The following is a 16,753-nucleotide window of genomic DNA, read 5'->3' on the forward strand; positions in this document are numbered from 1 at the left end:
TTTTTTGGTTGTATTAGCTGCATTTAATTGGTATACTATTTGATTTTCTTTTAATAATAGTAATATAGTACAATATCTTGAAATACTTTATTATATTAATATGTGTTACACTATTTTTTTTATCTTTCTCTTTATGCATGTGTGTTATGTAATAGTAGTATAGTCATATAGTTGCTGAGAATTAACAAATAAAATTATATACCATGTTGGTATAGTTATATACCATATTGGTATCATATGGTAGTTTGAACATTTTTTTTGTTGTTTTAGCTGCATTCTTAAGTGAATTCTATTCTAAAATTATTTATATGAACATGATTTGCAGTACTGGAATTTTTTTGTGCCGATAGACATATATTATGTGTATTATGTAATAGTTTCTATAGTAATAGCCAACTATTGGAATGATCTCATACAACTATATACCTTGTTAGTATACGGAATGAGCAAATTGCTTTGCGAATATTTAGCTTTCAATGCGAGCATGTAATTTTCTCATACTTATATTGCATCCTTTAATGTTTTGGTACAATAGTATAGTCGCAGATAATTGTTGCAATATTCTAGAGCAATCATATACTTTGTTGGTATACATGTATACCATATTAGTATCATATGGTACTACAAGTCTTTTTTGCTACTTATACTTTTATTGCATTTTCCAGTATTTTATTATCATTTATATTCTAACTAGTATATATAGAGATTTGGTGGTCGTAGATTATGCTTTCTTGCTCCATAACTGGTTGTGTTACTGCTAATGGTAGAGTGTGTAGTGATATTTAGGGAAGGAGATCAAGGTTTGTATGGCAATCACGTGTTGATTCTTAGAATCTGATTATGTAATTTATGGTGCTTAGCAGCAATCAGTGTAATATTCAGTGAATTAGATGAAGTGACAACTCATAATATTTCAGTTTAATAATTGAATTAAAAAATAAAAAAAGACAAAAAAGTATATTTCACTAGTTATATTTAAAAAAAATAGGTGAATAAATATTTACTATATCAATTATTTTTCTTATTGTATAAAAATAAGAATAATAAAAAATAGTGAAAACAGTAAATGAAATTAGATTATGAAAAGAAAAGGAATATAAAAAAAAGAAGTTAAATGAAATTAGAAAAGGAAAAACGAAAAAATTAAGAAGAAAACGAGAAAAAAGAAAAGGAGAAAATAAAAAGAAAAAAGAAAAAGAAAAGAAGCATAGAAATAAAAAAGAATTGGAGAATACAGAAAAAATTCACCACAAAAACTACTATGGGTAGGAAATGTAATTAGCTTATGGGTAAAAAATAAATGGGTAGACAAGGGTAAATAGTTTTGTTTTTGTAGGTAACTGTATCAAAAAGAGCAATTTATGCTATATACCTACTAAAGACAAACTAATTACCCGCTTTTACCTACTCTCAAAATAGTTACACTATACACCTAGCCGACCAAAACTATTTACCCGTATACCCATTTTTCTTATTTATTCTTCTACTGCAACTATGCAGTTTAAAGTTGCCTTGTACTTTTTCCCTATATTTTTTCTTTTCCTTCTCTTTCTTCACTTTCTCTAATTGGATTATATCCCTCCCTGTAATCTCTGATCAATCCACTTTTTCTATCCTCTCTTTTTCATGTATTCCAGGAAAACAAAGCTAGAAAGTAAATCTATAAAAAAAATTAGGTTTTTAATATATTCTTCTTAAAATTCTCAATCTCACTGCATTCGACAGATTTTGGCTTTCTCTATACGAGATTTTTATTCAACGTCACGCGCGATCCTCGTACTAATCACCTAAAAACACCCGATTACTTAATTGGATGTTGTGTTCAAAGTTATTTTCCAGAGATTTTCTTGTTAAACTCTTTTCCAAACTCCAGATCTGGAATTTTGTGTGTATTTGAAGACCATCCATTGTTGAGCTTGAAACTCTTGAATTTAAAAATCCTTTTTGAAGTTTTGTTGTTTGATTCGAATTGGGTATTATAAAATATTATTTATAGTACCTTATGGGAAGTTCATATTGAAATTTAGACGAAGCTCTCATTTGTTTTTCAAATACTTTTCTAAATGAACTATTTAATGGAATTCCATGGAGGTATTATTCATTGCATAAGCTCTCGTTGAGTTAATTAGATTATGTGACAATTGATATTATTTCATTTTAATAATTGAATTAAAAAAAGTAAACTCTTTGCGTATAATTATATACTTTGTTGGTATAACTATATACTATATTGGTATCATATGTTAGTTGAAATATTTTTTGGTTGTATTAGCTACATTTAATTGGTACACTATTTGATTTTTCTTTAGTAACTATAGAATAGTATGCTATCTTGAATTTTTTTAATTTTCCTTTATGCATGTGTATTATGTAATCATTTTGATTTTTTCTTTATGCGTTTGTTTTATATAATAATATTATAGTACAATATCTTGAAATACATTCTTATATTAATATGTGGTACACTATTTTTTGATTTTTCTCTCTATGCATGTGTATTATGTAATAGTACTATAGTCATATATCAACAACAACAACAACCTAGTAAAATCTCACCACTACTATAGTCATATATAGTTGTCTGAATTAATTAGTAGAATTGTATATCCTACTGGTATAATTATGTCATATTTGTATCATATGGTAGTTGGAATATTTTTGGTTATTTTAGCTGCATTTTTAAGTGAATTCTATTCTAAAATGATTTATATGATCATGTTTTGTTGTGTTGGATTTTCTTGTACCTATGGATATAGATTTTATGTATTATGTAATAGTTTTTATAGTTATGTGCAGTTATTGGGACGATCCCGTAAAAATTATATACCCTATTAGTATAGCTATATACTATATCGATATCATATGCTAGTTGAATCATTTTTTGGTTGTATTAGCTGCATTTAATTGGTACACTGTTTGATTTTCTTTTAATAATAGTAATATAGAACAATATCTTGAAATACTTTATTTTATTAATATGTGGTACACTTTTTTTTATTGTTCTCTTTATGCATATGTGTTATGTAATAGTAGTATAGTCATATAATTGCCGGAAATTAACCAGTAAAGTCGTATACCATGTTGGTATAGTTATATACCATATTGGTATCATATGGTAGTTTGAACATTTTTTGGTTGTTTTAGCTATATTTTTAAGTGATTATTATTCTGAAATTATTTATATGAACATACAGTGTTGAAATTTTTTTGTGCCGATGGACAAAGATTATGTGTATTATATAATAGTTTTTATAGTTATAGGCAATTGGTGGAACGACCTCATATAACTATATACCCTGTTAGTATACATAATGAGCAAGTTGCTTTGCGAATATTTAGCTTGCAGTGTGAGCATGTAATTTTCTCATACTTTTATTGCATCCTTTAATGTTTTGGTACAATGGTATAGTCGTAGATAGTTGTAGCAATATTCTAGAGCAATCATATACTCTATTAGTATACATGTATACCATATTGGTATTATATGGTACTAGAAGCCTTTTTTGCTGCTTATACTTTTATTGTATTTTTTAATATTTTATTATTATTTCTATTCTAACTAGTATATATGAAGATTTGGTGGCTCTATATTATGTTTTTTTGCTCCACAATTGGATGTGTTATTGCTAATGGTAGAGTGTGTACTGATATTTGTAGGGAAGGAGATCAAGGTTTGCATGACAATCACGTGTTGATTCTTAAAATATAATTATGTAATTTATGGTACTCAACAACAGTCAGTGTGATATTCAGTGAATTAGATTAAGTGATAACTGATATTATTTCTATTTAATAATTGGATTTAAAAAATGAGAAAAAAGACAAAAGGTATATTATACTAGTTATATTTAAAAAAAAGGTGAACAGATATTTACTATATCAATTATTTTTTCTTATTGTATATAAAAAAAAGAATAATAAAAAAATAGTGAAAACAATAAATAAAATTAGATTATAAATAGAAAAAGAATATAAAAAAAGAAGTAAAATGAAATTAGAAAAGGAAAAAAGGAAAAAATAAGAAGAAAATGCGAAAAAAGAAAAGGAGAAAAGAAAGAAAAAAAGGAAAAAAAGAAAAGTATTATAGAAATAAAAAAGAAATGGAGAAAAAAAGAGAAAATTTCCCCAAAAAAACTAGTATGGGTAGGAAATGTAATTAGTTTGATGGGTAAAAAAACAAATGGATATGCAAAGGTAAATTGTTTTGTTTTTATGGGTAACTGTGTCATTCTCCCTATCAAAAACCCAAAAATTTAGCCCAATTCGGATCTAGCCCATAATTCCCAAATACTTTAGAGACCAACGAACGACCTCTGCTTCTTCATCTTCAACCTTCAGCCGTCTCCCTGATTTTCTTCAACCAAAAACACCCAAAACTGAAGAACCCCTCCATAGCTGCCGCTGACCCCGTCCTCTTATTCAACTCACAGGCGACCTCCATGCCGTTTACCAACCAAGCAGCATCCGACGACCAGCCGTACACACCAGACCCAACACATCTCTGCCGAGTTTCTGCTTCTTCTCTTTGACTTCAATTTCGAATTTTGGTTTCAAATTCATGGAGTTCATTTGAGTTTGAAGTTGTTTTGTGATTCAGGCTGATTCGAGGTCGTTGTTCGCGATTCGCCATTCAAGGTTCGGATTCCGTTCTTACTTGCCGATTTTGAAAAATCAAGGTTCGTTTCTATTTCTTGCTCTGTTTTGGTAGGATTGAAAATATGATGTTGATGGCTTAATTAATTTATGATTCTTTTCAACAACCAAAATGGTTAATATTTCTTGTTCTAGTATTTTTCTTCTCCTTTTGTTTTTTTTCGATTATGTTTAGTGCAATGCTAAAATGATGTTAGTTTCTCTAGAAAGGTTCCATATTTGCTTACTAGCAGCTGAAACTCTTATTGCAATTAACATTGTATTAGTACTAATTTGAGAGGATTCTAAAACACTGATTAATTAAGGTAGTAGTAGTAGACTGGATTTTGTTGATTTTGTCGTTTGTCTTACTAATTATTTGAATTAATATTTTGTTGATATTTGTTCCGTTTTGGTTGAAAGTCTAATGTTTTTGGTTTGTTCCATTTTTGTGATTGTTTGGATTACAGTATGGGGGTCTAGAAGTATGAATTCACTATAAAAATGCATTGTCAGAATTGAGATTAGAGATATAAATTCAAATTCATCGTATCTTTCATATCATGTCTGATTGTGTATTTTTGGTTTTGTTACTCACTTGGATAATGCAATAAATGAGAAACTTCTGCAAGTTCTTTAACTTATTAGTTAGTACATGGAAGAAAGTTTGCAGCAATTGTTTTTAACTTCCACAAGGTTAGACATTTTCTTATCATGCATGTGTTGCTACTTAGTGAAGGATTGATTTTCTTTAAATATCTTTTTTTTTTTCCTTTTGCATCACCCCTTATGTCATAATGGGGCTTTGATTAATTCCAAGTCTATCCAACAATCTTACTGTAGAACCTTAGAAGCTTACCGATAAGTGTTGTTGAACTTTTGTTGTTATGTTGGCTCTCCTAATGAATTGCCAATATGCGGGTCAATTGCTTAGTTGGAAACTGTACTGGGTCATGTCAGCTTTTTGTTCTTATATATAGTTTATTTGTCTTAAATATTTTATAGTTTTATTAATTGTCGGAAAGATATATCATCACATATAGGTAAAGGTAATTGGCATTTTCGGGCATCAAGAATGAAAATTGAATTCATGTATGTTAATTATATTATTTGATTTGCTTGGATTGCTAGAGGCATGTTTAGGTCGTCACCATGTGGGTAAGCAAACTTTTCGGCGAGTAAGTAATCATCGTGACTATGGTACAATTCCCGTGACATAGTCATGATACATAAATCTAAATTCGGGTGTACATTTCATGTGACCCGACCATAATTTTGAATACTAATAAAAATACACACGTTGTAGATCGTGGGTACGATTCCCCTGACGCGATTCGCAATGTTTACCAAAACGACAAGTGTACGACAATCGTGCCTTGTTCCAGAAAATATTTTCTTAAATAATTAAAAGCAGTAGAAGTTAAAAATGCACGTAGGTTTAAAATGTGTAATTAATCAGTTAATTAGGCCAATATTAATAGTTGAGTGACCGTGCTAAAATACGGAACTCGAGAATGCCTAACACCTTCTCCCGGGTTAACAGAATTCCTTAACCGGATTTCTGTATTCGCAGACCATAAATAAGAGTCAACTTCCTCGATTCAGAATTTTAAACCGATGACTTGGGACACCATAAATTATTCCAAGTAGTGACTCTGATTTTGAATAAATAATCTCGTTTCGATTATTGTCACTTTAATTGGAAAAACTCCCTTATATCTTTTTGGGGTAGAAAAAGGAGGTGTGACAGCCCCTCGGCGAACATCACTCGTGAACAGCCCCTCGGGAAAACATGAATCATAAACAGCCCCTTAGGCAAACCTCACAGTCACTCATATATAGCCATCAGGCATTACCTCACAATCGCTCGTAAACAGCCCCTCAGGCACAACATGAATCAAGAACAACTCCTCGGGCAAACTCATTCAGGGTACCTGCGCTTACTGGGGGTGTACAGACTCCGGAGGGGATCCTACAGCCCAAGCACTATAACAAGCCACCTCGTGGCATAAATCAATCAGGCCCTCAGCCTCATAACAAGCCACCTAGTGGCATAAATCAATCAGACTCACGGCTTCACAAAAATCATGAATCAATAACATGCTGCGGCATGCAGCCCGATCCCATAATATCCTTACAACACAAGCCCTCGGCCTCACTTAGTCAGAAACCTCTCAAGCCACTCGGGCCATCAGTAAAACAGGGTGCTCAGCTCAAAATATCATTTTATGCATAAAAACGGAGTAATAAAGACTGAGTTATGAAATCAGTAAACATAGCATGACTGAGTATAGATCTTAAATAAAAAACAGTGAGAGGATAATAAGAAAAAGCCCCTAAGGGTCTAAACAGCTCTGGCACAAGGCCCAAATATAGCATTCAACCCAATTTATAGAAAATTCTTTCTAAATACATAAGTATCATATAATTTAAGTCAAATACGCAACTTTATAATTGCTACGGGACGGACCAAGTCATAATTCCCAACGGTGCACGCCCACACGCCCATCACCTAGCATGTGCGTCACCTCAAAATAGTAAAGCAATGTGAAATCCGGGGTTTCATACCATCAAGACAAGATTTACAATCATTACTTACCTCAAACAACCCAATTTCAATACCGAGCAAGCCAAGCGATGCTCCAAAAAATACCATCTCGCGCGTTCCGACCTCCGAACGGCTCGAAACTAACCAAAAATAACTCAAATACATCAAATAATGCTAAAGCAACCAATCCCAATCGAAAAAGGTCGAATCTTTAATCAAAAGCCCAAAATTTGCCAAAAAGCCCAACCCGGTCCCACATCTCGGAACCCGACAAAACTCACAAAATCCGATAACCCATTCAATTATGAGTCCAACCATACTAGTTTCATCCAATTCCGAATCCGAATCGATGTTCAAAATTTAAAAATTCACTTTATGAAACTTTAGGCAAAAATCCCAAATTTCACTTTGAAATTATCAATCAAATGCCAAAAATGAAGGTGGATTCATAAAATATAACCAAAACCGAGTAGAGAATACTTACCCCAATACATATGGTGAAAATTGCCTCCAAAATCGTCCAAATCCGAGCTCCCTTATTTTATATATTTTTTTGCTAGTTATTCTGCCTTGATTCTCATGTCAAACGATCCTGAAACTCGCTTTTGATGCCTCCAATGAATTTCTTGTGAAATTTTAGTCAAGTTAAGCTCTTGAATCACTCCATTTGACCTTATATTGAAGGAGATATGTTGGTTTCAATATTTGAAAATAGTGCAGATTTTTAAATATGAATTCAGTGGCAATTTCATAATTAATCTGAAAAAAAGCTGGCAACCCAGTTCTTAGTAAAATGACCATAAAATTCTCATACGATGTCAAAAATTCTTTTTGTTATGGTTCCGTAATTACGATACGGATCTAATACTTCAATAAAAACAGAAATCGGAGCTCATTTGCTTAATGTAGTACCATTTATGCTTAAAAAATAACGTCGAAACATCAAAAACGAGCAAAACACAACCCAAACCTATCCGAAACTCACCCGAGCCCCTCAGGACCTTGTTCGAACATACCAACAAGTCTCATATCATAACACGGACCTACTCGAGGCCTCAAAACACATATAACAACATCGAAACGATGAATCACATCTCAATTCGAAATTAATGAACTTGAAACTTCAAACTTCCACAACCAATGCTTAAACCTATCAAATCATGTCCGATTGACCTCAAATTTTGTACACAAGTCACATTTGACATTATGGACCTTCTCCAACTTCCGCAATCGGAATCCGACCCCGATATCAAAAAGTCCACTCCCGGTCAAACTTTCCAAAATTTCAACTTTTGCTATTTTAAGCCAAATTCTACTACGGACCTCCAAATTACAATCCGGACGCGCTCCTAAGTCCAAAATTACCCAACGGAGCTAACAGAACCATCAGAAATCCAATCCGAGGTCAAATTCTAAAAAGTCAAAACTTGGTCAAACCTTTCAAATTTAAAGCTTCTAGCTGAGAATCATTCTTCCAAGTCAATTCCGAATAACCTGAAAATAAAAATCGACGATTCACATAAGTCATAATACTTCCTACGGAGCTACTCATGCCCTCAAACAATCGAGCGAAGTGCAATTGCTCAAATGATCGATCGGGTCATTACATCCTCCCCCACTTAAACATACAATTCGTCCTCGAACATACCTAGAGTTGTTCCTAAAGCCATCAACTCGCTGTATATTCTCACTATGCACATACCCGGGGGTGATCCCACGTCACCCTATCCCATATAGGTCTGATAACACAATATGACTAAAATTTCTTAATCCAACCTAGTCCATAAGTTTTAGGGCCCAATTTCCAACATCTGAAATTTTTTATAAGATCAGAACCTCGCATCTACACAGTGTATAAGTCCGAACAAGTTGTATCAAACCATATCCGTAACCCAAGATGTAATCACATGATATACCACATAACTCAAACACTCATGGCGATAACTCCTAATCACAGTAGCTGCTCAAAACAACCCAATACCGGTAATACACCTCTTAACAAATAAAGCCTCGTTCTAACACTTTCATATACTACCAATGATGAAAGAAACATGCAAAAACTCATTACTATTCATCAAATCAACAAGTCATGGAGATCCCTCTTCTCCGACAGGAACTATAGCAGATTTCTAAGTTGGCTTCCGATATTATCCTTCCAACCATACTGTAACCAATTTTGACAGTATTCATTCTAGGTCCAATGACCTCATCTCATCCAACACTACCACTCTGATGACATGACACATCAATACAATCCAAATCCATAACCTGTGCAACTCGTGCACCCAATAGCAACATCCCAAATGTACTCAAATAATGAAAAAAAATGACTCAAACGAGAGGACTATCCCGCAAGCTTAACAAGTATTGCCACAACGAAATACTGAAAATCCATCACACCCCGTAGGACCATCACATGAATCTAACACAGGTTCATACCTCAACATAATTCCGCTGCAATGTGTGCCCTATCCAAACACTAATCCATGGCATATACCTCAAGCCACCTTGCTCAAAATCAATAACCACGCGCAACGACATCAAGTACTAAAAGTGCATTACCATAACCATGGAAAAGCAAATGAAATAACGCCACACAAAATTCGAAAGAGCATAACCAATATGCCATCCACTAAGCAATATCCAATACTCTTCCCCCTCAAATTCGCTACAAGACCCCAATAGAACCGCATCATATGTGCATATAACCAACAAATCATAACCCCTCGTAATATAGAAGACTAGCTCATAGATCACTCCAGAACACGAATAAGCTCAACAACAATCGAATGGCACATCCCTCAACAATAACAGTTTGGAGTCAACAAATCCGACCCGGTACAGAACACTCCTCCATGTTGGGCCTACCAATGAACCCCAAATCAACTCTGGTCCCCCATGATAGATAAATATCCCTCCGAAAGTCTACAATGACTGAATCACAACACATACTAACCTCTAACTAACCTTGGCTACTTTTTACGGTCCACAACCACGAAACAATCTACTCACGAGAACTCCCAGTCTCTAAATCCATAGAACATACGAATCACTATCTCTGATCTCAACTCCACCGCCTGAATGCCCACACTTCTCCAATTACATAGTCACCCCACGAGGAATACTTCTAAAATTCTTCTATGTCACAAAGCAAAATTTGAACTCCAACAGTCGATCAAACAAGAGAGTGCCGCAATACCAATGAAGTATCCATAACTCCCACACATCGCCCTTTTTTGAAATGTATACTCTCATCAAGCCATACCAATTAGTAATATCATTTACCTAGTCATCAGAAACTATCCATGCTGCCTAAGAATTTATGACCTTCCTTTCAGAACTGAACCGTGAGCTTACACATGCAAATCTCAACCCTACACAGCATATACCATGCATATACCATGCCATCTCATGATAAATATGAGAACTTTATAATCCACTCCGAGTCACAAGTAAGTACGTACTTGTCACACCTCCTTTTTCCGCGCCCGAGAGGGCGCAAGGGAGTTTTTTCCAATTAAAGGGCAATCGAAAACGGGATTTATTTATTTATTTCAGAGTCGCCACTTGGGAGATTTAGGGTGTCCCAAGTCACCAATTTTAATCCCGAATCGAGGAAAAGAATGACTCCATATTACAGTCTGCGTACCAGAAATCTGGATAAGGAATTCTGTTAACCCGAGAGAAGGTGTTAGGCATTCCCGAGTTCCGTGGTTCTAGCACGGTCGCTCAACTATTATATTCGGCTTATTTATCTGATTTTAAATACAATTATGAACCAACGTGCCAATTTTAACTTGTAACCGCTTTTATCATTCACTGCTGGTTTATAGGACTTGCAACGTCGTGAAAACATATCTCGAACCCCGTTACATCAATGCACCCGTGGTTATTGACATATCTCGACTTGGTTGAGATTTGGATTTGGGTCACATAAATGTGCACCCGAATTAAGGAGAATAAATTATTAAGACGCGCCTAAAGCGACTAACGTATTGTTGTTTTGGGGAAAACCGTAAAATTTGCTAAACGGCCTGTCCCGGATTCAAAGTATTTTAATATATGCATTTAGAGGGCCCCGCAACTCCTACATTTTTTGTTTGTCGATGCTCGTCTCATTTTATTATTAAATGGAATTTACAACGTCATGGAAATGCATCTCGGGCCACGCCACAATCAATGTGCCCGTGACTAAAGACATATTTCGACTCCGTTGAGATTTGGATTTGGGTCACATAAATGTGCACCCGAGTTTAGGGAGATAACATTATTAAAGGCGCGCCTAAAGCAACTAGCGCATTATTATTTTGGGGTAGGGCCGTGAAATTTGCTAAACGGCCCGTCCCGGAATCTAAGTAATTAATACATATATTTTGTGAGGGCCCCGCAATTTGTCCCTTTTATTCGGCGAGGCTCGTCTCATTTTATTTTTTTTTAAAAGGATATCCTATAGCAACTACGTTTCTTGTCGCATTTGTCTCTACTAATTGAAAACAGAGATAGTCCTAGTTAATTACATGCTTGCTGGTTATTTACAGCAGGATTCAAAATGCTTTTATAGAACAAGAAAATATGACTACGCACACGGACAACTGATTGAACATTACGGGCCCAAATCCAGCTCATGCGGAATGGGCCAGACCTGGGCCACTGTTTGTTTGATGAGGGCTTGCTTGGTCTGTTTCGACCTGGGCTCGACCCCTGTGAGGTTGAGGTCGTGAACTTGTTCTTGGTTCTATAGGCGTGGTTTATCAGTTATAAAGGGACCGTTTATTAAAGGGAAAAACAATTAACTAATGATGAATAGTTTTCGTGCGCTACTAGACATGCTAATCACTAACACAATTAATTTCTAAACTGCAGCCTACTACATGGTTGAAAATTTTTATCCAACAGCCTACACGCACAATCGGATGTCAAATTACCCTACATTTACAGTTACTATATGTTAAAGCTAACCCAGTATCCGAACAAAAATATAGGCTATCATACATCACAGATCATTCAGTGTACATGCTGTACATAAAATAAACTATCTTCAACTCTTCTCTTTGTATTCATGCTCAACCTCAGATTACATTGACAGTATTAGTCGTGTACCTGGATGTTTGGACAATAGACAGGAGAAGAAGAAAGATATCAGCAACCGGCAACCAAACAGCAAACACAGCAACAACAACCAACAGCCCACAAACGACCCAACAGCAATTTCAAACGATGAAATCCATAGTGGTCGAGTACCCACCAATCGATCCCAGAAACAGAATAACGAGACAGTCGAGAAAACTAGACTATTTTGATGCAATAGCGAAGGAAATTCAATAGTCACACAAGCTCAGCAAATAGCCAACACAGCTTCGATAATCAGTAAGACTGAACTCAATCCACAACACACAGAAACTTAGTGCAGTAACAATCACAGCAGAAGATACACAAACTTCTCTTAATGGAACAATAACAGCCCCAGTTCGAGTAACTGACTTGGCCAGAACAGCTTAACCAACTTAGTTCTTTTTGCAGTTTTGGACAATGTTTTTGTAAAAATGCTCTGAAAATTTCTTTTTTTCTTTTCAGTTTTCTTACTCACCGAAATCTCTTCAGACTCAAAAGAATGGAATCCCCTTCTTTCTAATGGAAGGTCTCCTCTTTTATATCCTAACCTTAACACTTTACAGTCTGTTTTACAACTCAAAATTGCCCCCCCCTGTTGCTTTTCCACTTACTTATTTTAAATAACCAAGCCCCCATGAAATCCCTGACAGCCCTTCTCTCTTTTTGGTTGTTAAAGTGTACTGATCACTTGTTTATTTAATCAAAGTATGGGCAGCAGGAATATAATCTGACAACACATGCTGTCCAATTATTTTAATCCCTTAAAGCTAACCATACACATGCTGCCCACGGTCCAAACCAAATGGCATTGTGTTTAAAAACCAAAATCTGAATCTGCCATTATAACCTTTCCCCTAGACGTTCTTTTAATTTAATTTGAACAAAATCAACAGGCAATACAATTCCGTTCCTAATGGGACTCAAATACGATCACAGCAGAATAAGCAATACGAATCAAGTTGTTACCATTAACGATTGAAACTAATTGACGACATATATCGACTCGACTATATTAATCGTAACACATAACAATCAATCGTTCATATGAACAACACGTATAGAGTCCCGAATGACTTCAGACCAATTTGTTCAAACACTGGGAACTTATGTGAATTAAACTCGTTTGACGACTAATCTATATCACAGGGTATATTCAGAACACAAACAGAAGACAATTGGCCAAATAAAAAGGCCTTTAACAGAGATGGAAGAAATCCGACTGAAAAATAACAAAATAACAAACAAACACAAAGAAATATGATGACAACTTAATTAGAACCAAACAAAGAGAAAAGGAAACTTACTGAAAAAGTTTGAAATCAAACGGACCCAAATCAAACTCGACTTCGAACTTTTGAGGCCGAACAAACTTTAATCAGGGTGTTCTCACATGAGAACACCTTGATTAAGGTCTATTAGACCTCAAACCTATGTCCAAACCGGCCGGATTCCCCAAGTGCATGTGTTCTAAAGTCTGGATATCCAGATCTGGATTTTTGGGAGTTGTGGGTAGATTCGGACCAAACCAAGTTTGGTTTGGTCACGAGGAAGGTCAAGGGAGTGTCTGGTATGAAGATGGGATGGTTTGGCATAGATCCGGGTTCGACTCAAATCTTCAAATGAAGATTCGAGACGAACGAAAGTGATTCGAGGCTCGTGGTTAGTGGATTCGTGTTCAGGTCGGTGAGGTGGTCCTAGGGTGTTCAGGAGGCGGTCATCGGCGTTCATGCCGCCGGCTTTAATGGCGAGGGATACTGGGGCGGCTGCTAGGGTTCGAGGATGAGAAGGGGTTGGGGAAGGAGATGACTGAAGGGGGGGTTCGGATAGGGGGTGCGGGGTAAAGGGCTGAGTTTATATATGGGGGGGTTGATTGGATCTGAGCCGTTGGATCATACGATCTCAACGGCTTGGATCTGAGGGTGAGAAACAAGACGGGGTCGTTCAGTAGTTAAACGGGGTCGTTTGGTTTAAATGAGGGGTTGGGTCGGATTGGTTATTGGGTCGGGTTTGAACACGGGTTGTTGAAAGGGGTTCTGAACCGTTGGATTGGCCTGGACGGACGGCTTAGATTTATTTGCCTGAAACGGCGTCGTTTCAGAAGGTACCTGGGCAGGCCTGGACTTGGACTGGGTCTGAGTGCTGGTTTGGGCCTGTTTTATTTCATTTCTTTTGGGCCCAAACCGGTTTTCCCTCATTCTTTTACTTTTTTTTTCTTTTAATAATAATAAATAAAATAGCAAAATTAAAATCAACAACACTATAACATTTCCACATAATTATCACGAAAAATATTTAAGTAAGTTAAATCACAACCTAGAACGAACGACTCACATATATTTATATTTTGAATTTTCTTTTAACGACACATATATATATATATTTTTTTTGTATTTTTGTTTGATAATGACTAGATGCAAAATGGACAGACCCACAAACGACTACCAACACATGTCACGGAAAGATCGAAAAATTGTACAGCGAAACCATTTGTCACTATTTTTATTTTCTTTTTTGGAGCGATTGTCCGTAAAGCAAAAATCACGTGCTTACAGCTGCCCCTCTTTGCACGAAGACACGAAGGGTTTTCGCGCGAAGATAAGCGAGCGATTTTTGCCCGTCCGAATACTCCGTGTGAAGCATTTTTTGAAAAGGATTTGACCGAACCTTTGCTTCAGAGGTTTCCTACATATCCTGGGCTGAAATAGGAATCAGGTCAATGTAGTTCGGGAAATTTTGGTAGCTGGGACTACCGTGTGACTGTAGTGTTTGCTGTTGTTGTGCGCTGTTGTATGCTGCTGTAGGATGCTACTGCTCAACCGATCTCCCTATTACATTGCTCTAAAAGGAAAACAAGAAGCTAAGCTAAACTGAGGATCCTGAAATCTCATCCATCTTCAACTTGTTCTTGCTGCCTTGCTTTCTTGTCGGCTAACGCTTTCCTCTGACGCCTTTATTTTGTGAACTTGGAGATGATGCTGGTCCTTCACCTTTTCTGAATGTCAGTTCTCATCACTTTGCTTGATTTGCTGGGGATACGGCTTTCTTCTTTAAATCTTCCAATGGTTTCTTCAGTGGTATGGCTTTTCATCAGAATTGTTATACCGGGCATGCTACAACGTTCCCAAACTACTTCTTTTGAGACGCGTTCCTTTTTCCTTTTGAATTGCGCGCTTGCCTCTGCAGTTGTCTGCTTCTTGGTGCTGGGGATTTCATTGTTTCCCGTTTGGGGATCTCTGTTGTACCCTTCCGTCTTCAGGTGGGGTGACTGGTTCCAAAATCTAGAGCTGAATGTATTCCCGCATTATACTGGTGGGCGACCTAGAATTTAAAAGTATTCCCGCATTATACTGGTGGGCGGCCTAGAACTTAAAAGTATTCCCGCATTATACTGGTGGGCGACCTAGAACTTAAAAGTATTCCCGCATTATACTGGTGGGCGACCTAGAGCTGAATGTATTCCCGCATTATACTGGTGGGCGACCTAGAACTTAAACGTATTCCCGCATTTTACTGGTGGGCGACCTAGAACTTAAATGTATTCCCGCATTATACTGGTGGGCGACCTAGAACTTAAAAGTATTCCCGCATTATACTGGTGGGCGACCTAGAGCTGAATGTATTCCCGCATTATACTGGTGGGCGACCTAGAACTTAAACGTATTCCCGCATTTTACTGGTGGGCGACCTAGAACTTAAATGTATTCCCGCATTATACTGGTGGGCGACCTAGAACTTAAAAGTATTCCCGCATTATACTGGTGGGCGACCTAGAGCTGAATGTATTCCCGCATTATACTGGTGGGCGACCTAGAACTTAAAAGTATTCCCGCATTATACTGGTGGGCGACCTAGAGTTAAATGTATTCCCGCATTATACTGGTGGGCGACCTAGAACTTAAATGTATTCCCGCATTATACTGGTGGGCGACCTAGAACTTAAATGTATTGAAATTGTTTCCCCGTTCTTCCGAGAAAATTTTCGACAATCGGCAGAAAATTTTCTGCCCCGGTTTTTGGTGACTTCCATGGCGTTGCATCTTGCTGCCATCATCAATTCTTTGATCTCCTGCAACAGACAGAAGGATTTAGTCAGTTTTAATCGTGGTGGTGCCTTTCTGGCAAGCCCTTTTTCTCTCTTCCCCTTTTCTTGCTCTTTGTCCCCATAATTGGTTGGCGGGCAAAGTTGCCTGTTGGGGGTCTCTAGCCTGCTGGGGATCGGTTTTCAATTTATCCCCTTTTCTTCTTTCTCTTTAAACACATGATGTGGGAGTCTACTTCTAACTCCCGAAACCACTCCCTTTTGGAGCTTACTTCTTCCAAAATTTCCGGGCACAATCCCTGCATTGCCTGGGACCGGCCTGTTTGTATCATCCTGCATTGGATGAATTCCCCTTTGGTTTCTGGTAGTAAGCTTTGAAAAATCCTTTAAAGACACTTTTTAGGAAAAGAAATAAAGATATG

At 36.4% G+C, this 16,753-nt stretch overlaps 1 long non-coding RNA gene across 1 annotated transcript in view; it reads left to right on the plus strand.

The window, feature by feature from the left end:
• Window positions 1-3,979: 3,979 nt before the first annotated feature.
• The window catches only part of LOC142164768 (uncharacterized), a 33,893-nt gene continuing 21,119 nt past the window's right edge, over window positions 3,980-16,753 (plus strand). The window contains exon 1 of the long non-coding RNA XR_012695739.1: window positions 3,980-4,676. This is a non-coding gene — a long non-coding RNA (uncharacterized LOC142164768). The remainder of the gene's footprint in view (window positions 4,677-16,753) is intronic.

This window comes from Nicotiana tabacum, chromosome 10 (assembly GCF_000715075.1).
Source record: "Nicotiana tabacum cultivar K326 chromosome 10, ASM71507v2, whole genome shotgun sequence".
In the NCBI taxonomy this organism is placed as follows: Eukaryota; Viridiplantae; Streptophyta; class Magnoliopsida; order Solanales; family Solanaceae; genus Nicotiana; species Nicotiana tabacum.